This window comes from Pogonomyrmex barbatus, unplaced genomic scaffold, assembly GCF_055798465.1.
Source record: "Pogonomyrmex barbatus isolate J1 unplaced genomic scaffold, ASM5579846v1 scaffold3, whole genome shotgun sequence".
Lineage (NCBI taxonomy): Eukaryota > Metazoa > Arthropoda > Insecta > Hymenoptera > Formicidae > Pogonomyrmex > Pogonomyrmex barbatus.
This window is the reverse complement of record NW_028297127.1, coordinates 9,557,351-9,578,870: the sequence shown is the minus strand read 5'-3', so window position 1 is coordinate 9,578,870 and position 21,520 is coordinate 9,557,351. Positions and strand designations below refer to the sequence as shown.

General features: G+C 39.3%; 1 protein-coding gene and 1 long non-coding RNA gene across 5 annotated transcripts in view; both read right to left on the bottom strand.

Moving 5' to 3' along the window:
- LOC105433428 (galectin-8) overlaps positions 1-21,520 on the bottom strand; it is a 420,969-nt gene that overhangs the window by 225,688 nt on the left and 173,761 nt on the right. The window lies entirely within an intron of this gene.
- Positions 1,519-21,495, bottom strand: LOC148936035 (uncharacterized). Of its 2 annotated transcripts, none has more exons than XR_016139761.1 (3): positions 6,354-21,495; positions 5,890-6,143; positions 1,519-5,577 (listed from the first exon to the last, which is right to left on the bottom strand). It is a non-coding gene; the product is annotated as an uncharacterized LOC148936035 (long non-coding RNA). The 2 variants fall into 2 exon arrangements; XR_016139760.1 differs by lacking the exon at positions 1,519-5,577 and adding an exon at positions 5,752-5,778.

Below are 21,520 nucleotides of genomic sequence, written 5' to 3'. Positions count from 1 at the left end.
GTTTTTCGATAAAAAAAAGTTATTATTTTAATGCAACAATGTTTTTTCATGATTAATATTAATATTTTTATTTCGAGTAAAAAATTTATTAAGTTTATTAAAGTTTATTAAGTTTAAAAGATATAATAAAGAATAAAAATTGTATTTATTTCAAATATGTATTAATATTTATGACAGTAACTATTTTTTTTAATAAACTGTATCAATTGTATTTTTTAAATAAACAATATTAATAAATATTGTTTCATTTTTCATTTATATTTCATTTTTTTTAAATATTTTTTGCAAAATTAGTAATGGTCAGACGCTTCTTAACATAAACATAATGGGCACTCAGGAGCATAAAAGTGGAATAATTAAATGTGTAAACGATATATAATTCGTCGGCGATAAAACAGATACATGGATAAAATTATAATCGGCTTGCATCCGATACGAATCACAAGAGCAGTATCAAACCTATTAAATATTTCGCTATTCCCAAGAGTCATACCCATGTAAATCAGTCTTCACCATCGCACAACACTAGTTTTTTAAGCATTTCTCTAGTCGAACCTCACAGACCCTCCTCTACAGACAACTGTTACAGTATCCACATCCCTCCTGACAATTTTGAGCTGATTTCATCCTTTAATGTTGTCCATAATGATTGATTTGTCAATTTAAGTAACCTTCGTATCCCTATCGAGGTCCAACTCCTCCTACAATTAGATCAGAGATTTAATCTCCCGATATTCAACATCAACGAGGGGAAAACAACAATTGAATTTATAAAGGATATCGAAACTAACATCCGCAATCTCCTCTCTTGAAGGCAACCACATTAGAAATGATTTCATTTCCATTTTAAAGAATCTACACAAAGATAATGATCGTTTCGATCCTAAAAATTTTTCACTCAAAGGTTGGATGCGAGCCACTGAATTATTCATGAAGCGTCATCCTAACGCCTTCTTCACTATAGCAGAGAAAGGGAATATTACTGTCCTTATGGACAGATTAGATTATATCAATAAACTTGAAACAGTGTTTTCGAATAATGACATTTATATAAAAATCTGATCCGACCAAAAAATTGGCGACTGGAACTCGTTCTCTCTTACAAAGATGGAAGAAAAATGATTACGTAGATCTGACTCTTTATAAAAAACTGTTAGTTATTGATGAGATTATTCCCAGAGCATACGGACTGCCAAAGATTCATAAGCCAGGATTTCCGCTGCGAGTAATTGTTTCATTGATTAACAGCCCATTATATCTTTTAGCTTCCCTTTTAAACTCCATTATTTCCAAAAGCATCTCTAAATCGCCCAGTTATATCAGTTTCCATTTGGTTAAGAAGCTAAATGGTTTACACTTCTGGTTTACACTTCATAAGCTGATATCATTGGATGTGGTCTCTCTTTTCACGAATGTTCCGTCAGACCTAGCGCTGAAAAGTATTGAGAAAAGATGGGATTTTATTTCTAATCACACTAATTCCTTTACATTCCTTTACACAAATTTCTTAATGCGGTATTTTGGATTTTGGATTCTACTTATTTTAAATTTAACAACTCATTCTACAAACAGATTTTTGGCAGTCCTATGGGCTCTCCCCTTTCACCAATCATAGCCGACATCGTTATGCAAGACTTAGAGGAGGATGCTATTGCCAGCATTCCAATAGATCTTCCATTTTATGTCAGATACGTCGATGACATTTTGCTAGCCCCCAGAATTTTTTGACAATATCTTAAAGAATTTTAATGCATACCATGAAAGACTGCAATTTACAATGGAGATCGGGAATAATGGCGGTATCAGCTTTCTTGATACTCGTGTGATTGCGAGTACAAGAGACTAATTTTTTATCTTTATAAGAAGCCCAGGAATTCGGGTAGATATTTAAATTTCCACTCCCATCACCCTATAGCCCACAAAAGAGGTATGATTTTCGGAATGATCGACAGAACTCTTTTACTTTCCCACCCTCAGTTTCACGAGAAAAATCTTAATGAATTGATCACCACTCTGTTCAACAACTCCTATCCATTGGATTTTATTTTATTTTTACCATTATTAATAACAGAATCAAATATTTCACAAAATTGAATTCTGGGGTTGCATATGATGGGGTTGCTGACGCGGTTGATTCTACGGTATCTCGCATGTCATTCTTTCTTGTTCCATACATCAGGGGCATATCTGAAAATTTTGCAACAATCACTAAAAAATACAACCTGAAATTAGGTTAGAGATTAACTAATCCTCTGAATAAATTCATTAAAACGGGCAAAGACTTATTAGATCCGATGATATACCCGGAAGTCGTTTACAGAATCAATTGCAAGGATTGCGAGGCTACCTATGTCGGACAAACCAAACGACAACTTAAAACTAGAATAAACGAACATATCCGTGACATTAAAAAAGTTACCGGCTCCCCATTTGTGGTTTCGATTCATAGAATGAATGTTAAACATGAATTTGATTGGGATAATATCAGGATTCTAGACAAAGAACCGTCATGTAACAAAAGGATTGTCTCCGAAATCATTCACATTAAAAAATAGCCTCAGGGGATTAATAAACAAAGTGACACGGAATTGTTACCTGAGAGCTATTTTCCCATCCTCAACCTATCTCCGGCTTCCTAAGCATACTCCCTCCTTTTAAAATTCCCCCTTCTTAACGGAACATCTCGATCTTTTTCAGCGACGATAATTGTGTTTGACACATTCGTGGATTTCTTTCTGAGCTTAACTGTCCATGAGTCCGATCTATCTTTACAATTTGACCGTATGGACTGTCTCCAAGGTATCCGCATTGTTTTATCTAATTCAAAAATGTCGAGACTCTTTTAAGATCAATTCTATCTTCTATATTTTATCTTTCAAATACGTTAGATGGCAATACAATTTAATCAATACTTTGTCGTCAAAATTGGGTGAAGAACGTCTCTCATTAACGACTTTCCACGCTCTTTGGCATTATATATTGGAGACTGTCCGCGCTGTCTAAACATGGAAAATGCTCCGAGAACTAAAAAAGAGCGAGATTGATGGTGATCAGATTCGAAACGATTACACGTATTTCGGATCACAACAATACGCAATATAAGAGCATCTATTGGTATGATAAGATTACATACATAAGATTATTACACACTACATTCGCGCGCACCAGCCGGTTAGTGCCTAACACGATCACGTGCCTTTAGTTTTAAGTTAATAGCCGTTTGTACTTGACATTCTCTGCACATATATTATGTCGCTAATTGTCTTTATTTCGTATCATCGCGCTGTATTACGGCATTGAAGAAGATCTAATATAAGGTCGAAACGACGTTTGTGTTTTTAGTCTGTAATTTGTAATTTATTTTTATTTTTAATTTGAATTTGTCATCAGTCACATACTGAAGTTTTGTTTTACTATCGACGAATCTATTCTTTTGTGTTCTTAGTCGTTAATTGGTATGAACTTTTATTTTTATTTTTATTTTTAATTTGAATTTATTCTTTTTGTTTACTTTTAATTATAATTTTATCCATGTATCTGTTTTATCGCCGACGAATTATATACCATTTACACATTTAATTATTCCGCTTTTAGGCTCCTGACTGCCCATTACATTTTTTGCATTTCAAATCTTATTTCTAATACGAAAAACTTTTTTTTATTAAAATATATGTTTCATAACGTGTTATTTGATAATATTAATAAATATTATTTTATTTTTACAGTTACTTCTCCTTAAGATATACTTCTTTGTCATTGGGGTCTCATCGCTGATATAAGAACATCTTTTTTTCACATATTAAAAAATGTGTTTTATAATATATAATATAGTATATTCATACTATATTAATACCATATTAATAAATGGTTTTATTTTATATTCATAGTTACTTTTCCTTAAAAATTATTTTTTTTGCATTTGAGATTTTATTTCCAATATAAAGAATCTATTTTTTTCATTAGAATATATATATATATATATATATTTCGTAACATATAATTTAATAACTGTATTAATAAATATTGTTTTATTTGATGTTTATAGTTATTTTTACTTAAGAAACATCCCTTTGTCATTGAAATTTTATTTTCAATATAAAAAACATATTTCTCTCATTAGAATATATAAATATTTCGTAACATATAATAATATTCTTTATTTGTTTAAATAAGAATTAAAATTAAAAAATTTTATAATTTTAATATAAATAAATAAATTATTATTATTGGAGTAAATAATTTTGTTATTTTAAGTAAAATTTTTTTGTATTAAAATATTTTTTTCTCTCAACCACGAATGCAACATTAAGCAACATTAAGTATAACATTAAGCAATCATATTCCGTATTTGCCGGTGGGCCGAGCGCTCATTTGATGATTTTTAATAATTAATAACTCGTTACTAATTGCGAAAATTGCAAAATGATAGAAATGCTTTTCTGCTCAGTTTGATTTGTTCTACTTACACACAAGCGGTATATCATTAAGAATCAGATACCCCATATACCAGCATCAGACGATAAGAGATATCCTAACCAAGTCGTTTCAAAATCAAATGATAGAACGATAACTTCATTAAAGTTTGTGATGAAAAGAAAGCTCGCGAAGAAAGCGTCAAGAAAGAAAAGATCGCGACTATCCTTAATTTGTTCATGTATTGGCTCCCTAGAAAAATTACAGGGCCAATCAGGCCTTGAGTCGCGAATTTGACAGGGCATAAGATGCGTCAATCAGTAAGAACATACAATTAATTAGTTATTCCGCAAGAAAAGTTATTATCGGCGTTATAATAGAGACCCTTTAATAAGAGTCTAACCATCAGAAACTTGATGTTGAAGCGTTTTGATTGGTCCGCCATCTTTTTTCTAATTTAAGAGGGGGTAGCTTCAGCACAAGCGTATGAAATGATGGAACATCATTAATCTTAGAAAAACTTATGACATATATCGGTTCGAATATTATTCGGACAGATTCCATTTTTCATAGATTGTAACAAAATTCTTTTCTTTCAATAAAATCTTAATAAAATTATTTTTAGATATGTAACATCTTTATAAAAATCGAATACTGAAAAGTAGTGATTAATTACTTAATTTGAATATTAAAGATATTGTTATTCAGTACTTTTAATATTCAAAATATGTAATTTCTAGTATTATATTGGCCAATTACATTTTTATAACAGTGATGTAACATGTAATTATGCAACCAAAGATAAGTGTAAAATGATATTTTCATTATTGGATAAACAAGGAGGAAATAAGCATGCATTTATATTTTCTTAATTTGTCAGATTGACTTTTAATCTTGCGAAACTGTTCACGTATAATTTATTCTTGTTTCTTTATTATACATGACATTAACATGTCCTTAAGTCTGTTACTGTCCTTTTTATTTCCAGCACTTTCCATATGATATGCTATTAAATTTATCACCGTTTTTATTTCTAACACTTTCCAGCGATAGCTCATTTTCACAATCCTTTTCATTTTGGATATTTTGCACTAAATCGTCTTTATATACAAGATCCACCTTATTATTTAGTAAACCATGTCTGAGGTTTTCATGATGACTCTTCTAAAATAAATTGAAATGTTTAAAATTTACTATTATTATAATTATTTATAATTTTTAAATAAACTTATGATACTTTTCCATAAATTCATAATTGTTTTTCTTATATTTTGATTTTTAGAACTTATCTTTTTTGCCTCACTTCCGAATATTGTTAGCACAGCATTTGGTTTGAGCTTTCTTTTTCCATTCTCAATTATTTTTCTACATATCATATGAAAACTGTACTTGCAATAAACAGTGCATTGGAAAATGATAAAATTAAGATATAAAAATCATAAATTTAAGACATAAATAATTAATAGATAATCTGACCTATAATTTTTTAATGTATACTAGGCATGTCACTCATATGTCAATCTGTGAAAAAAGATTCCTATATATAATTGTATAAAATATAATCTTAAATATACTTCACAAAGAAATAATCTATCAATAAGTCCATCCTTTTCTGCCAACTTTTGCTATTCATTAGGCATGCCGAACTGGATCTCGGGGCAAAATTTTCATTATGAACCCCTTCTGGTCGCAGAAATCGCAGTCTAGAGTTATACAACTATGTTATGTTTCTGAAATATAATTATATCAATGATATAGATAACAATAAATTTGTAAAAATAATATCTATCATTAAATAAACTATATAAGTATAATGCATACTGAATTTACAATTACATATCAAGTTTTACTTACAAGTATTTTAAAAGAGGTTATGTTATCTCATAGAACTTAGTGTAAGTATAATACTTCATGATAGTAAGTACAATAAAAATACTCACCTAATATTGTTAATATGAAAATTTATTTCTTGTAGAATATATAATTTCTCCTTATCTCTTTCTTTTTATAATAGGAATAATAGTGTCGCACTTTCGTGGTGGTCACTCACACAACACTTACTCACATGACATGCGTAAATAAATAGAGACTGTTTATAAAGAAGGAACTTTAATGAGCGATTAATTACATTGTTCGTGATACAATTTCGCGCTTGCAATCTGCTCGCGTCACCTCCCAAAACCATCTCTCACGAATCTCTCAAATCAATAAATCAATAGAACATAAACAACGGCGCGTTGGCAAGGAACGATCTTCTCAATATTACTCGGGGGCCAAAAACGAGCGGACCACCGCTCGGTCAATAGAAAAGAACGCCGAAAACAAGCTTGATGCAACGATCGCTAGATGCTATGATCGATGTGATACGTGACATTAACTCATCATTAGAGAAAAACGATCTAACCTAACCAATAACGATGCTCCAAATTTGAGATATTGATAACATATATGATGACCAGACTTTTACTAAAAGATTTCTAGAAAAGGATAGATATATTTTACTAGAGTACCTCAAGTAAGAGTACGGATAACAGAACGCGAATGAGGCAAAACCGATAATGCATCAAAGTGCATTCATTTTTAAATATACTCTAAAGTGTAAAACTGTAATTGTACATATAACAATGATTTTGTACTGTATAAATTAAATGGGAGACATGAAAGAAACATAATAATATGCAGAGAGAGAGAGAGAAAGAGAGAGAGAGAGAGAGAGAGAGAGAGAGAGAGAATAAGAGTTCGATCAATTAATAATAATTTAAGCGAATTCGGGGCCTTATAACAAACATTTTTTTCTCATTTCCTTTTTTTGTAAATCCTTTAGTTTCAAAGTTAAAAACCATGTTAAAAAGAGTTTTACACAAAAAAATTCGATATCATTAGAAAAATAATCATATCAACCCAGTAAACGAGAAATAATTGGAAAATATTGAAAATTATTCATTGAAGCGATGTCGAATGAAATTTTTGGATTTTTTGAATCTATTTTCTATCCGTAGACCATTTGAATCACTAATTATAGATTAGGCTATTTACTTTTTGTATCTCATCTAATGTGCATAAAAATGAAACGTACGACCAATTAATTTAAATCCGCAAATATATGAGGGCGGTTTGAAAAGTCCGTGCAAAGTCAGAAAGATAGCACTACTGATATGTATCGAGGTTATTTTCAGTTAGTAGCATCTCTTGGAAGAACACACACCAAGTTTCAGCCAGATCTATTAGGTGTACAAAACAGTTCTGAGCTTTTTTTTGTAAAATTCAATCTTTATTCAAAAACAAACAAAATATTAATAAGCGAAATATTCCCCGTTTGCATTAACGACCTTTTGCCATCTTTCGGGTAGCTTGCGAATTTCTTGACGATAGAAGCTCACCGGCTTCGAAGCGATAAAGTCATCAATGCATTTTCGTATCTTTTCAAATCTCATGAAATGTGTATTAGCCAAATGATACTGCAGCGACCGGAATAGGTAGTAATCGGAAGGCGCCATGTCTGGGCTATACGCCGCGTGCGGGAGAAGTTTCCAGCCTAACGCAAAGATATAGTCCTGAGTCGCTTTCGTAACATGTGGTCGAGCATTGTCATGAAATAAGATCACTTTACGACGTCCTTGGCCAGTAAATGGCCTCTTTTCTTCTAATGTATCGCTCAAATTGGTCAATTGTTGTTGGTAGCGGTCTGCCGATTGTTTTACCTGGTTGTAACAACTCGTAATACAACAAACCTTTTCAATCCCACCAGATACAGAGCAAAACCTTCTTGGCGTGGATATTGAGCTTTGGCGTCGATGTCGAAGGTTGACCAGGGTCAACCCATGATTTTCTACGTTTAGGGTTATCATAAAGAATCCACTTTTCATCGCCTGTAATGATTTTGTGCAGAAAATCTTTTTTCCGGAATTTTGAAAGCAAAGTGAGTGTCACGCCGACGATTTTTGTTGTCTTCGGGCAATTCATGCGGAATCCATCTGCCTTCCTTCTGAACCTTTCCCATCGTATGTAAACGTACGGAAATGGTTTGCTGCGTAATGCCAAGCTGTTCTGCAAGCTCCTTTTCAGTTTGCGCAGAGTTTATATCCAGCAGTGCTTGCAATTCGTCCGTTTCAATCTTTTGAGGGCGTCCAGCACGCGGTTCATCTTCAAGACTGAAATCTCCTTGGCGAAATTTTTGATACCATCTTTTACATGTAGTATGACTTACAGCGTTCTCTCCATATGCAGCACAAATCATTGCAGTGGCTTCAGCAGCATTTTTCTTCAGATGAAACACGAAGTGGATGGAAAATCGAATATGCTCTTTTGTTATTGCCATCGTGAACACTACTGATTTTTGAGGTTATGTGCATCAAACGCCAAATCGTATGGCATTTTAGAAGGCCAAATATCAACGCAAAACCGCAAAAGGGCGGGAAGATATATAAAATTTAAATTGTTATTTCGGTTGTATGAAATCTAAAGCTCAGAACTTTTTTTGTACACCTAATATTTCTGTATTTGGCATTCGTCTGAATCGAGGAAGTCGAATAATTTCTAAAAAATGAATGAAAGAGAATTTCGTGTGTTGATCAAGCATTATTTTATGAAAACCAAATCGCCTCAGGAGACTTAAAAGAAGCTTAATAAACATTATGGTGGAATCTGCACTTTCAATTAGAACAGTTTATAAATAGTTTCAAACGTTTCGGAGTGGCCATATGGAGCACAAGTAACGCTAAACATTCTGGCCCTGTTGAGGTTCCTCTAGAAATCATTGATAAAATTCATGATATGGTAATGGATAATAGAAGAATCAAGATACGTGAGATTGTTAGTGCTGTGGGCATTTTGAGTGAACGGTTACATAATATTTTGCATCAATATTTAGGTATGAAAAAGTTATCTGCAAGATGAGTGCCACGATTGCTCACAATTGATCAAAAATGAAATCGTGTGAAGTGTTCCAAGGAATGTTTGCAACTGTTCCAGTGGAATCCACAGGATTTTAGGCGTCGTTTCATCACTGTGGACGAAACATGGATATACCACTACACGCCTGAGACCAAAGAACAGTCCAAATGGATTGCCAGTGGGGAATCTGCATCAAAGAAGGCGAAGACCATTCCTTCGGCCAGAAAGATTATGGCGACTGTCTTTTGGGATTCGCAAGGAATAATATTCATCGACTATACAGAAAAGGGTAAAACTATTCCAGTGAATATTATTCATCGTTATTGGATCGTTTGAAAACTGAGCTACAAGAAAAACGTCCACGATTAAACGACAAGAAAGTCCTTTTCCATCACGACAACGCACCAGCTCACTCCTTCGGAGTTGTGGCCGCAAAATTGATGGAGTTACGGTTCCAACTTGTTTCTCATCCCCCTATTCTCCAGATTTGACTCCCTCGGACTATTACTTATTTCCCAATGCGAAGAAATGGCTAGTGGGAAGGAGATTTCATTCAAACGAGGAGGTGATTGCGAAAACGAATGCCTATTTTGCATAGTTAGACCAACCATATTATTCGGAAGGGATCAACAAACTGGAGTAGCGTTGGACAAAGTGTATAAACCTAAATGGAAACTACGTTGAAGAATAAAAAATTAAGTAGTTTTCATTTTTGCATGGACTTTTCAAACCTCGTAGATTAGCCATTTACTTTTTGTATCTTATCCAATGAATATCAAAATGAAACTTGCTACCAATCCGTTACAATTCGTAATTGTGAATTGGCCATTTGCTTTTGTAACGGAGCATCCGAAAGATGCTCCGTTGCTAGCGCGCGCTAATGCGGCAAGCACCATCCGGAGCCACCCGAACACTCCCGACCGCGACCGACCGACACACGCGCGCCGGCGAGTTGTCGGCACGCATCGACGTCGTGATCAACTATTTTACTTAACAAACGCTTAATCAACTAAACGGTGACACGTGGCGCAGAAACGGGTATAAATACCCGACAAATTTTGTGAAAAAGACACAGTCCTATCCGCTCTTCCGACTTGTCCGTTACAAACAACCGTTCCGACCATAACAGCGAGAGAAGATTCTCTCAAAGAATACCGAGCGTTCTCCGTATTCTTGTTCTATTCCTTCTCGAGAAATCGGAGTGTTCTCAAATTTTTCGCTCCACAAGAACACCGAGCGTTCTCGATATTCTTGTTCCTCCCTTCTCGGGAAAAATCGGAGTGTTTTCGGATTTTTCTCCTCACGACAATACCGAGCGTTCTCAGTATTGTCGCTCCATCTCATCCCAAAAGTCGGAGCGTTCTCGGACTTTCCCGCGACATCCGCCCCACGTGTCACGGCCAGCGTCGACGGTTGCCTAGCAACGCACACGCGCGGACCCGGTTGCCTGGCAACGCGTTACCGATACGACTCCCGGCATCCGTCATATCCACAATCGAATCGCGTTATGAGCATCGCAAAGCGACCGGTGGAAAAACGACAACGAACGACCGCGCAGCGAGATACGTCACACAAATTATTGTAAATTAATTAAAGCCCGGCGACCGCAACGCTTCTCCCGAACCCGGCATCCGACGAGCAACAAACGAGCGCACGTTCCCGCGTTCGTGCCGAGGAAGAAAACCGAGCGCGCAGGGACGTACCGTTACATGGCGCCCGAATAGGGACCGTTTTAAGAAATAAATAAAAAGGGGATAGCAGATGCCAGCCTGAATACAAACTCTTTCAAAACAAGACGTTCTTCGTGTAGCACAGTCATTCTGTCTCGACACAACCGCGACTCTCGAAGACCTCCGCCGCCGATTACGAACGTACGCTAACATTCATCCGCACATTATGCCTACCGTAAAAGCCGGAACATCCACCGACACCAAACCATCCACGGTCACCCCACCGCTTCCTGGCTTACCCTCGGCAGAACTGGGTCACGCAAAGACCATGAATCAAATCCGAAAATGGGGGTGCCACTTCGACGGCCACGATCCTCTCTCCTTTCTGGAAAGGCTTACCGAATTGCAGAGACAATACCGATATTCCAACGAAAATGTTGGAAGGACTGCCCGAATTGCTTAAAGGCAATGCCCTGTCATGGTATCGCAATAACGAGAACGAATGGTCGGGTTGAGACGATTTCTTAACCGATTTCCGCCGTTACTTCCTACCGCGTCGGTATCAGATAAAACTAGCACAAGAAATTCGCGATTGGAGGCAACACCCCGGCGAAACCTTCTCGCAGTACGTCACGCATATGTTCACGTTAATGCGCCGCGCAGGAAATCACTCGACACTAGAGAAAATAGACCGACTCTACGAAAACATGAGGGCCGTATAGTATAAAATGTTCGTCCGGATTAACGAAAGGACCACGTTGCACGATCTTGCACCGACCAAGCCACCGAATACGAAGAAATACAAAAAGCTCGCGAAATAGAGAATAAAAAAGGACGAGAATGTCGACGCGTGAATACGGCCGCTCTGTCGCAACCAATCCCCATATGATCGCCAGAATACGTGCTGGAGGTGCAAGCAACGAAGTCACGATCGGTTCTCGTGCAAACGACCTCCCCAGAAATTTTGCTCGCAATGCGGCAAAGACGGGGTGCTGATAAAAGAATGCCACCCCCGTCCGGGAAACGCCTCAATGGCCGGGGCCGCCAACAACGCACCCCGGCAAACTCGCGGACGTAGAATATACACCTCGTCCACACATCCGCGTCCGAATCGGCACTCGCAACTTCTCCGCACTCCTAGACACGGGATCCGAAATCTCGATAATAAATTCTGAGACCGCGCGCTACGCTCAAGAAATCGGTTACGAAGTTACCCCCGCCGAAAGCCAGATCCATTTAGCCGATGGGGCACTCGCCCATATTAACGGGAAGATCACTCTGCCTTTAACCACCCACCACAAAGATGTCAGTCACACCTTCCAGATCCTACCGACCCTAGACAGTACGATCCTGATCGGCATAGACCTATGGGCCTGCCTCCGCTTGACACTGCTCCCTCCATCCACAACCACCGAACAATGTCACCCCTCCTATGCCGTCACCGCCGGCTTAACGCGCCGCACGCCCCGAGAAGAACGCGAATTAACGACCTTCCTGAATGTCGAACTGGCCAAATTCGAGGGCGTGAAAGGGCTCACCGATCGCATTACACATGTCATCCGAGTAAAAACCCTTGTACCGATCAAACAGCGATATCGCCCCCGAAATTCCGCGATGCAAAAAATTATAGACGAAGAAGTGCAACAGATGGAGGATGAAGGCGTCATCGAGCCCTCCTCCAGCGCGTGAAGTTCCTTCGTCGTGATCGTCCGAAAAAAAGACGGCAAACGACAGTTTTGCATCGATTTCCGCAAGGTAAACGAAGTGACCGAGCGAGACGCGTATCCGCTGCCGCACATCGCCGCCACACTAGACAAACTCCGCGGCGCGCGCTATTTGTCTACCCTCGATCTAAAACAGGGACATTGGCAGGTACCCCTCGCCCCCGAAAGCCGACCGGTAACCGCGTTCACAGTACCCGGACGAGGACTGATGCAATTTAAAGTCATGCCGTTCGGGCTACATTCTGCACGTTTCAACGCCTCCTCGATAGCATACTCGGTCCCGAACTCGAACCGCACGTTTTTGTATATCTGGACGACATCGTCGTCGCCAGCCCGTCTTTCGAATCACATCTAACATATCTCGCAGAAGTTTTCCGCCGACTGCGCGACGCCCGCCTCCGGCTAAATCCCGAAAAGTGCCATTTCTGCCTTATCGAGCTTAAATACCTCGGTCATATAATTAATCGCCGTGGCATCCAGACCGATCCCGACAAAGTTAAAGCCATCGCCCAATGGTCCGCACCTACCAGTGTCAAACAGATTCGATAATTCGTGGGAGTGGCCTCCTGGTACAGAAGGTTCATACCGAACTTGTCCACTACCGCCGCCCCACTGACCACATTAACTAAAAAGAGCGTTAGATGGCAATGGGGATCAGAGGAAGAAAAATCATTCCGCGAACTGAAAAAGGCACTCACTACCGCCCCGGTCCTTGTCTGCCCGAATTTTACTCGTCGGTTCATACTACAGACCGATGCAAGCACTCACGGACTCGGGGCGGTCTTGACGCAACACCTGGAGGAGGGCGAACGCGTAGTCACATACGCTAGTCGAACACTCAACGGGGCCGAGCGGAATTACAGCGCGACCGAGCTCGAATGTTTAGCGGTCGTGTGGGGAATCCGGCATCTGCGCGGCTATCTGGAGGGCTATGAGTTTACAGTGATAACCGATCATCAGGCCCTCCGATGGCTGCAACACCTAGAGTCTCCGACGGGACGATTAGGCCGCTGAGCACTCGAGCTCCAGCAATACACGTTCGATATCAAATATCGGAGGGGGCAGCTGAACCGCGTGGCCGACGTGCTTTCTCGACAAATACTCGTGCATTCCACTCGCCAGGCAATCCAATGCCCTTGGTAGCGGCAGTTCCAAGGGGTGAAGGGAAGACCTGCCGATTTCCCCGAATATCGGATCGAGAACGGGAAGCCATTTCCTACATTCGACCGATTTTCGCGAGGTCCCGGCCGACAAACAGTGGAAGGAATGCGTGCCGCGAGAAAAACGTACCGAAATACTGCGGCGGTTGCATGATGAACCGACAGCCGGCCACCTTGGTATCGCCAAAACGATCGCTCGTGCTGCGCGACTATACTGACCTGGCATGTTTTCTGACACCGCCCGGTACGTTCGAAATTGCTAAAATTGCCTCGCGCATAAATCCCTGCAAAACCGATCTGCCGGCTTTTTACACACAGCCCCCGTGTCCTATCCGTGGGAACAAATATGATTGACCTGATAGGACTGTTATCCCGCTCGGCAAATGGGCATTCGTGGCTGCTAGTGATACAGGACCGTTTTACAAAGTGGGTGGAATTATAACACTCCGCCGTGCCACCGCCGTCGCGCAAGCCGTCGAAAGTCGCATCATATATCGACACGGATGTCCACGCACCCTCTGACAACGGGCGACAGTTTATCTCCGGCCAATTTAAAAAGGTTTTAATATTACGTTAGAAACCTTTAATATTACGCCGCACCTCCCCCGCGTACACGCCCCAATGCAACCCGGTGAAACGAACGAACAAAACCGTCAAAATGATAATCCGCCAATATGTGGATCGCGATCATCGTTGCTGGGACCGCAGCCTTGAGACGTTGCAGTTCGCCTATAACACCGCGTGGCATGAAGCCACCGGGTATAGCCCGGCGTTCTTAAATTATGGGCGAGAACTAAACAGCTCCCTCCCCGCGGATCAACGCGACATCACCGTATCGCCGCCCGAGACAAATTGCCGCATCCTCCGGGAAGCATATGAGGTCGTCCGCGCCAACCTCGCGCAGGCATTTCAGAAGCAAGCGAAATATTGCAACATGCGACACCGCGCTTGGAAACCTGTTGTCGGAGACAAAGTGTGGAGACGCGTGCACATCCTGTCAAATAAAAACGAGGCCGTCGCGGCAAAATTAGCGCCTACATACACCGGACCATTAACCGTACGAAAAATAATATCTCCGATAGTTTTCGACTTGCGCGACGACCGGGGAAAGTGGCATCGACATATACACGACATATACACATACACGATTTAAAGCCGGCATCGGACAACGACATAAACAAAACCGACGAAACCGACGAGACCGACAACAACTAAGACGTTTTAAACAAAGCAAGTTTACCAGACAAATTGAAAATATGATGAATCACGCGAAGTCACGAATCGCTCCTGCCCCGAGCGGGATAAAGTTTATATACCATCAGTGGGGTATAAATATGCGAGATTTCCGACCCGGGGAAAAAGTCCGCATCAGCTATGGCAGAGAAGAGACACGTTTCAACCCGCTACGATCCTGAGTTCGAGATCCTGTGGGAACGGCTCGCGACCACCGCCAAAGAGTCCGGGCCTCGCTACCGACCCGCCACCACGACGGTCAAACCCGTCTCCGCCAAACCAACGATACGGAGCGTCACCACCATCCGCCGATCCGAGTGGTTCTGGCTGTGGGTATGAGGGTGCAGCGATCCATCGCGAGCAACGAAAGAAAGCTCAAAGGTCTGCTCCAGACGCCGCCACCGCCACCGCCCAGAGGAGGTAAGAAATATATCATCTCTCCGGCCAGCCGATGTGCGGCAAGATTAGCCGAACTTTTCGGCAGCCTGTCGGACTTGTCCGACGAGGAAGGAGAATTTCCTTCGGCTCGGCCAGCTGTCGAGACCACCGCCCGCTCAGCACCGACCGTATCCACCGCTACGGTCGCAGCGCGGGACTACCGCTCCTCCGCTCGCTCAACGCCGACCGTATCCACCGCCACGGCCGCGGGACCGCCACATCATACCGGCCAGCTATTCTGAACACATCCGGCCGAGATCCGTCCCCGCGGCCACCGAGAACGACGGCGTCCCTTCCGTCCCTGCCGAGGCAGCAACACCACCCACCGACCGACCGACGATGCTCTCATTCGGACCGGCAGGATCGCCGTCGGTCGAGGTGAACATAGTCGGGATATATGTAAAAGTGCCCTATTTCGCGGCTCACATCTCCCTCTTATACAAGGCACGAGTAGGAGCGCGAAAATTTGTACTCCGATTCAACGGCCAAGGTGAGTGCCATTATAAGCGGGAGGTGTGATACCCGAAACAGGGACACTTCACTTAACAAGGGGGGAGATGCATCCGAAAGATGCTCCGTTGCTAGCGCGCGCTAATGCGGCCCGTACCATCCGGAGCCGCCCGAACACTTCCGACCGCGACCGACCGACACACGCGCGCCAGCGAGCTGTCACGCATCGACAACGTGATCAGCTATTTTACTTAACAAACGCTTAACCAACTAAACGGTGACACGTGGCGCAGAGACGGGTATAAATACCCGACGAATTTTGTGAAAAAGACACAGTCCTATCCGCTCCTCCGACCTGTCCGTTACAAACAACCGTTCCGACCAGAACAGCGAGAGAAGATTCTCTCAAAGAATATCGAGCGTTCTCCGTATTCTTGTTCTATTCCCTTTCGAGAAATCGGAGTGTTCTCAGATTTTTCGCTCCACAAGAATACCGAGCATTCTCGATATTCTTGTTCCTCCCTTCTCGGGAAAAATCGGAGTGTTCTCGGATTTTTCTCCTCACGACAATACCGAGCGTTCTCAATATTGTCGCTCCATCTCATCCCAAAAGTCGGAGCGTTCTCGGATTTTCCCGCGACATCCGCCCTACGTGTCACGGCCAGCGTCGACGGTTGCCTAGCAACGCACACGCGCGGACCCGGTTGCTTGGCAACGCGTTACCGATATGACTCCCGGCATCCGTCATATCCGCAATCGAATCGCGTTACGAGCATCGCAAAGCGACCGGCGGAAAAACGACAACGAACGACCGCGCAGCGAGAGACGTCACACAAATTATTGTAAATTAATTAAAGCCCGGCGGCCGCAACGTTTCTCCCGAACCCGGCATCCAACGAGCAACAACCGAGCGCACGTCCCCGCGTCCGTGCCGAGGAAGAAAACCGAGTGCGCACGGACCATTACACTTCTATTATCCACTCGAGTTCACGTGTTTTAACGTTTATATAATTATAGGTATAGGGAATGGATTCATATTTTCATTTTTGCATCCATCTGAATCCACCAGAATCCACATTCCTAAGTAGCAAGATAATATCATTATGACGATGATTTAAGATCATTTTTCATCATTCGATGTCGGTGTACTAAATAATGACGTAAAATAAACATAACAGTTGTCACAAAATATTCTCGTCATAAATATATCGTCATTTTTAAATCATTTTTAATGAATAAATATTGAAATAACATTACTAATTACTATCTTTCTTAATTAACTATAATATATAAATAAGAAAAATGTTTTCCATATTCAATACAATTACATTAGTAAATTCATAAACAAGTAAACAAAATATGTACAACAATTTATAAACAATTTTCATGAGAAAAATAATTCTCATTAAACATAATATATCTCATATTGAAAGACACGGTCGTGACTCGTCGCCGGTGTAAGTGTAAGCGTCAACGCTTTACGAACGCGAGACTGATCGTGTCTCTTTATGCGAGCCTGCGAGTTGCTAAGTATCAAGATTATTGGATCTCAATAACGATTGAACTGATCAAGTTCTGAATAGCCGCAATCGATAACTTGGATTTAAATTATATCATAAAAGTGTTTTTAGTTTTTTTCTACGTGTCCTGTGAGCGGAGATATTACAATACAAAGTCAGATTCTAGAAATTTGCGATTTAAGAAATCGTCGTCGTTCTTATTATTATTGTCATCGTCCGTATAGGCTATGGTTTAATTTTCGTCACTACGCGGCAGCGGCGATGAAGTCCTCAGCGCGAAATATGAATGTTATATAATTTCATAATCATTCCGCAGTCTTTCTGCATATTTTCTCTCTTCCCGCAACTTCTCCGGATATCTCCGCATCCATTCCGCAACTTTTCCGCATACTTCCGCAATCATTTCGCAACTATCTCGTAATTTTTTCAAATATTTCCGCAATCTTTCCGCATATACCTGCAACGATTCCGCAACTTTCTCACAATTTCCGTATATCTCCGCAACGATTCCACAACCATTCCACAACCAATCTGAAACACTTCCGCAACCATTCCGCAACTCTTCCGTAACCATTCCGCATATTTCCGCAAATACTCTGCATTCCGTAACTCTTTCGCAATCTTTCCGTACATCTCCGTAACCATTTCACAAGTCTCTCATAATTTTTCCACAACTCTTCCGCAATCTTCCCGCGTATCTTTGCACCTCTTCCGCAAGTTTTCCGCAATCTTTCCGCAACCATTCCGGAACAACTCCGCAACTCTTTTATAATCTTTTCGCATATCTTTGCACTTTTTTCGCAACACTTTCGCAACATTTTCATAACCATTCTGCAATTCTTTCACAATCTTTTCGCGCAACTTTGTACCTCTTTTGCATTCTTCCGCAACCATTCCGCAATTATTCCACAATCTTTCCACATATCTTTGCACCTCTTCCACAACACTTCCGCAATCTTTCCGCAATCATTCCGAAACTCTACAATCTTTCTGCATATCTTTGCACCTCTTCCGTAACTCTTCCATAATCTTTCTGCATATCTTTGCACTTCTTCCGCAACTCTTTCTTTAAAATTTTTCTGCCGTCATTTAAAAAATTTTTATTTTAAATCGTACAGACTTCATATTTAGTATTTATATGTATTCATTTAAAACTAAGATTTTAGTATAGGTGTGACCTCAAAAATCCAAAAAATATTTTCAAGGTCATTTTTCATTTTCTTATTTTCATGATCTATAGATCTAGAGGATCGTAAATAATGCAATTTTGTATTTTAATTTAAAAATTTTTTTGTCGCCATTTTGAGAATTTTTATTTTTAATCTTACGGACTTTAAATTCAGCATTTATATATGTTCATTTAAAATTAAAATTTTGGCATACGTGTGACCTTAAAATTCCAAAAATATTTTCAAGATCATTTTCCATTTTCTTATTTTTATGGTCCATAGACCTAGAGGATTGTAAATAACGCAACTTTGTATTTTAATTTTAAAATTTTTCTGCCATTTTGAAAATTTTTATTTTTAATCGGACTTCAAATTCAGCATTTCTATATATTCATTTAAAACTGTAATTTTGGCATAGGTGTGACTCTGAAATTCCAAAAATATTTTCAACATCATTTTTCATTTTCTTATTTCCTCGATCTATAGACCTAGAGGATTGTAAATAACGTAACTTTGTACTTTAATTTAAAATTTTTTTCTGCCGTCATTTTGAAAATGTTTATTTTTAATTATACGATTATAATTATTCATATATGTTTATTTAAAACGAACATTTTGGTACAGGTATAACTTTGAAATTCCAAAAATATTTTCAAATCTTATTTTAACAGTCTATAGACATAAAGAATTATAAATAACGCAATTTTGTATATAATTTAAAATTTTTCGTCTGTCATTTTGAAAATTTTTATTTTTATTCATAATCTATGGATCTACAAAAGTGACGTTAAAGTTTATTTAATATAAAGATATAAAAAATTTTGTTAGTCAAATAGAAAATTATTTGTCATCACATAAAAATTAAAATATTTTACAAATATGAACAAGATTTTGTCCAAAACCAAAACTAACATACAATTCGGAGCTATATGAGCTGTAATTCGCCGATTTTACTGAAACTCAGTACATACATTTATAGAGCAATTAAATTATTTAATATTTATTATTAATACACTTAATGTAAAAAATTACTATTTACTTTTGACTTATAATAGAAAATTTATTTTAATAACTACTGCAAGAGATGCACAACAATGGGTCTATTTTTGTGAAGGTATTGCCATAATTGACTTTTTATTTTTGCGATATTTTTAGGATATAATTACCGTCAATAAAATAAAAAATATGCATAGGCTTTCTTGTGCAAAATGTATCTTTTCCCGACTTTATTTTATGGACTAACGAAGCTACATTTACACCAAATGTGTTTTTAATGCACGTAATTTTTGTATTGGGATGAGGAAAATCCTCATATCGTTTGTGCAGGCGCATTCCAATATAAATGGTCTATCAATGTGTGGGCAGGAATGATCGCGAACCAAGTGCTGGGTGTTGATTGTAAAATTTTTTTATGTAATTTTTTTTCACAATACTAAATGTAAATATTTGCGTCAACGATTTTCAGATCGGTCCATATTGTTGTACCTCGGATGGGCTACAACGATAATATTAGAGATAGTCGGGTTCGTTAAGCCTAAGGAGTTGGAACTCCGAGCAGGATCAAAAGAATAGAAGGAAATCTTCTTGAATTCACTAACACACCTTCTTTATTTTAATTGGTTATTAATAAATGCACAAATTCTTGAATTTAGTATTGCTTATTTTATTTCTTTCACACACGGTTAAACGTCGGCGGGCAGCTCGTATCGCGTTACTCTGGCGGCTGTCGACCGAATATGTCACCTGAGACGCTGATAGTACGGCTCGCGTGAACTTCGCCGTTCTTTTGTAATATCTTGCGCGATAATTATAATAACGATTCCGAACGACACGTTATTCTTTACTTTTGACTCTTGACTCTCTCGATTCCGCCTTGTGTAACCAGTTATATAGTCTAATTGATGTCCGATCAGCATTCTGATCGATTGCGTCGATCGGTTGCGTGATTGATTAATCAATATCATTGATTAATCAATATTACGGTTTGATCATCAAATTTAGGAATTTGCTGATAGGCTTTTTCGCAATGTTCTCGCGTGATGCATTTCTGCGGTCTTTCGAAAGACTGGTCGCAATTTCGGCGGTCACACATTTGTGTCATCTTTCGAAAGACTTTTGGAGATTCATGCGACCTAATTTTGTTGCCATGCGGACTACTTTTATTATTGGTTATTATTTTATTATTGGTTGTAGATCTGGCTACAACAATATTTTCTCCCGCTGCATTTAAATGGTAAAAATTATGATTTTTTAGAAAATCGACTACCTGTGCTCGAAAATATACCCTTTCATACGCGAGCGTAGCTGATTTTTCAGCATGATGGAACTTCTGCACATTTTCGAAAAAATGTTTGCGATTTGTTAAATGCGCATTATCAGGATAGGTGAATAAGTCGAGATGGTCCTATCACTTGGCCGCCACGGTCACCAGATTTAAATATTTTAAATTTCTTTTTATGGGACTACATAAAAAATAAAGTGGAGCATAGCCGTAACAATATGGAAGTTGAAGTACGACAAATAATTATCGCAGCTTTTGCTGCCATTAAAAATGGCGTACCATGCAACATACAATATCGTTCGAAGGGCCGAACTTTGTATACAAGAAGAAAGAGGACACATCGAACAGTTTTTGCATTAAAAAATGAGAGTGGATTAGATTTATTGGGGATATCACTATAAAAAAATGCACCATGCTATTTACATCACCGCAAGGTGATGTGGAAATGATAGCCTGTCATTTTCTTGCTACGGAAAAAAATCACTTTTTGATGCGCTATACTGCATCACCGCTTGTTATTCATAAATTTACGCATGCACATATACATACGTACATAGATAAAAGCGTAG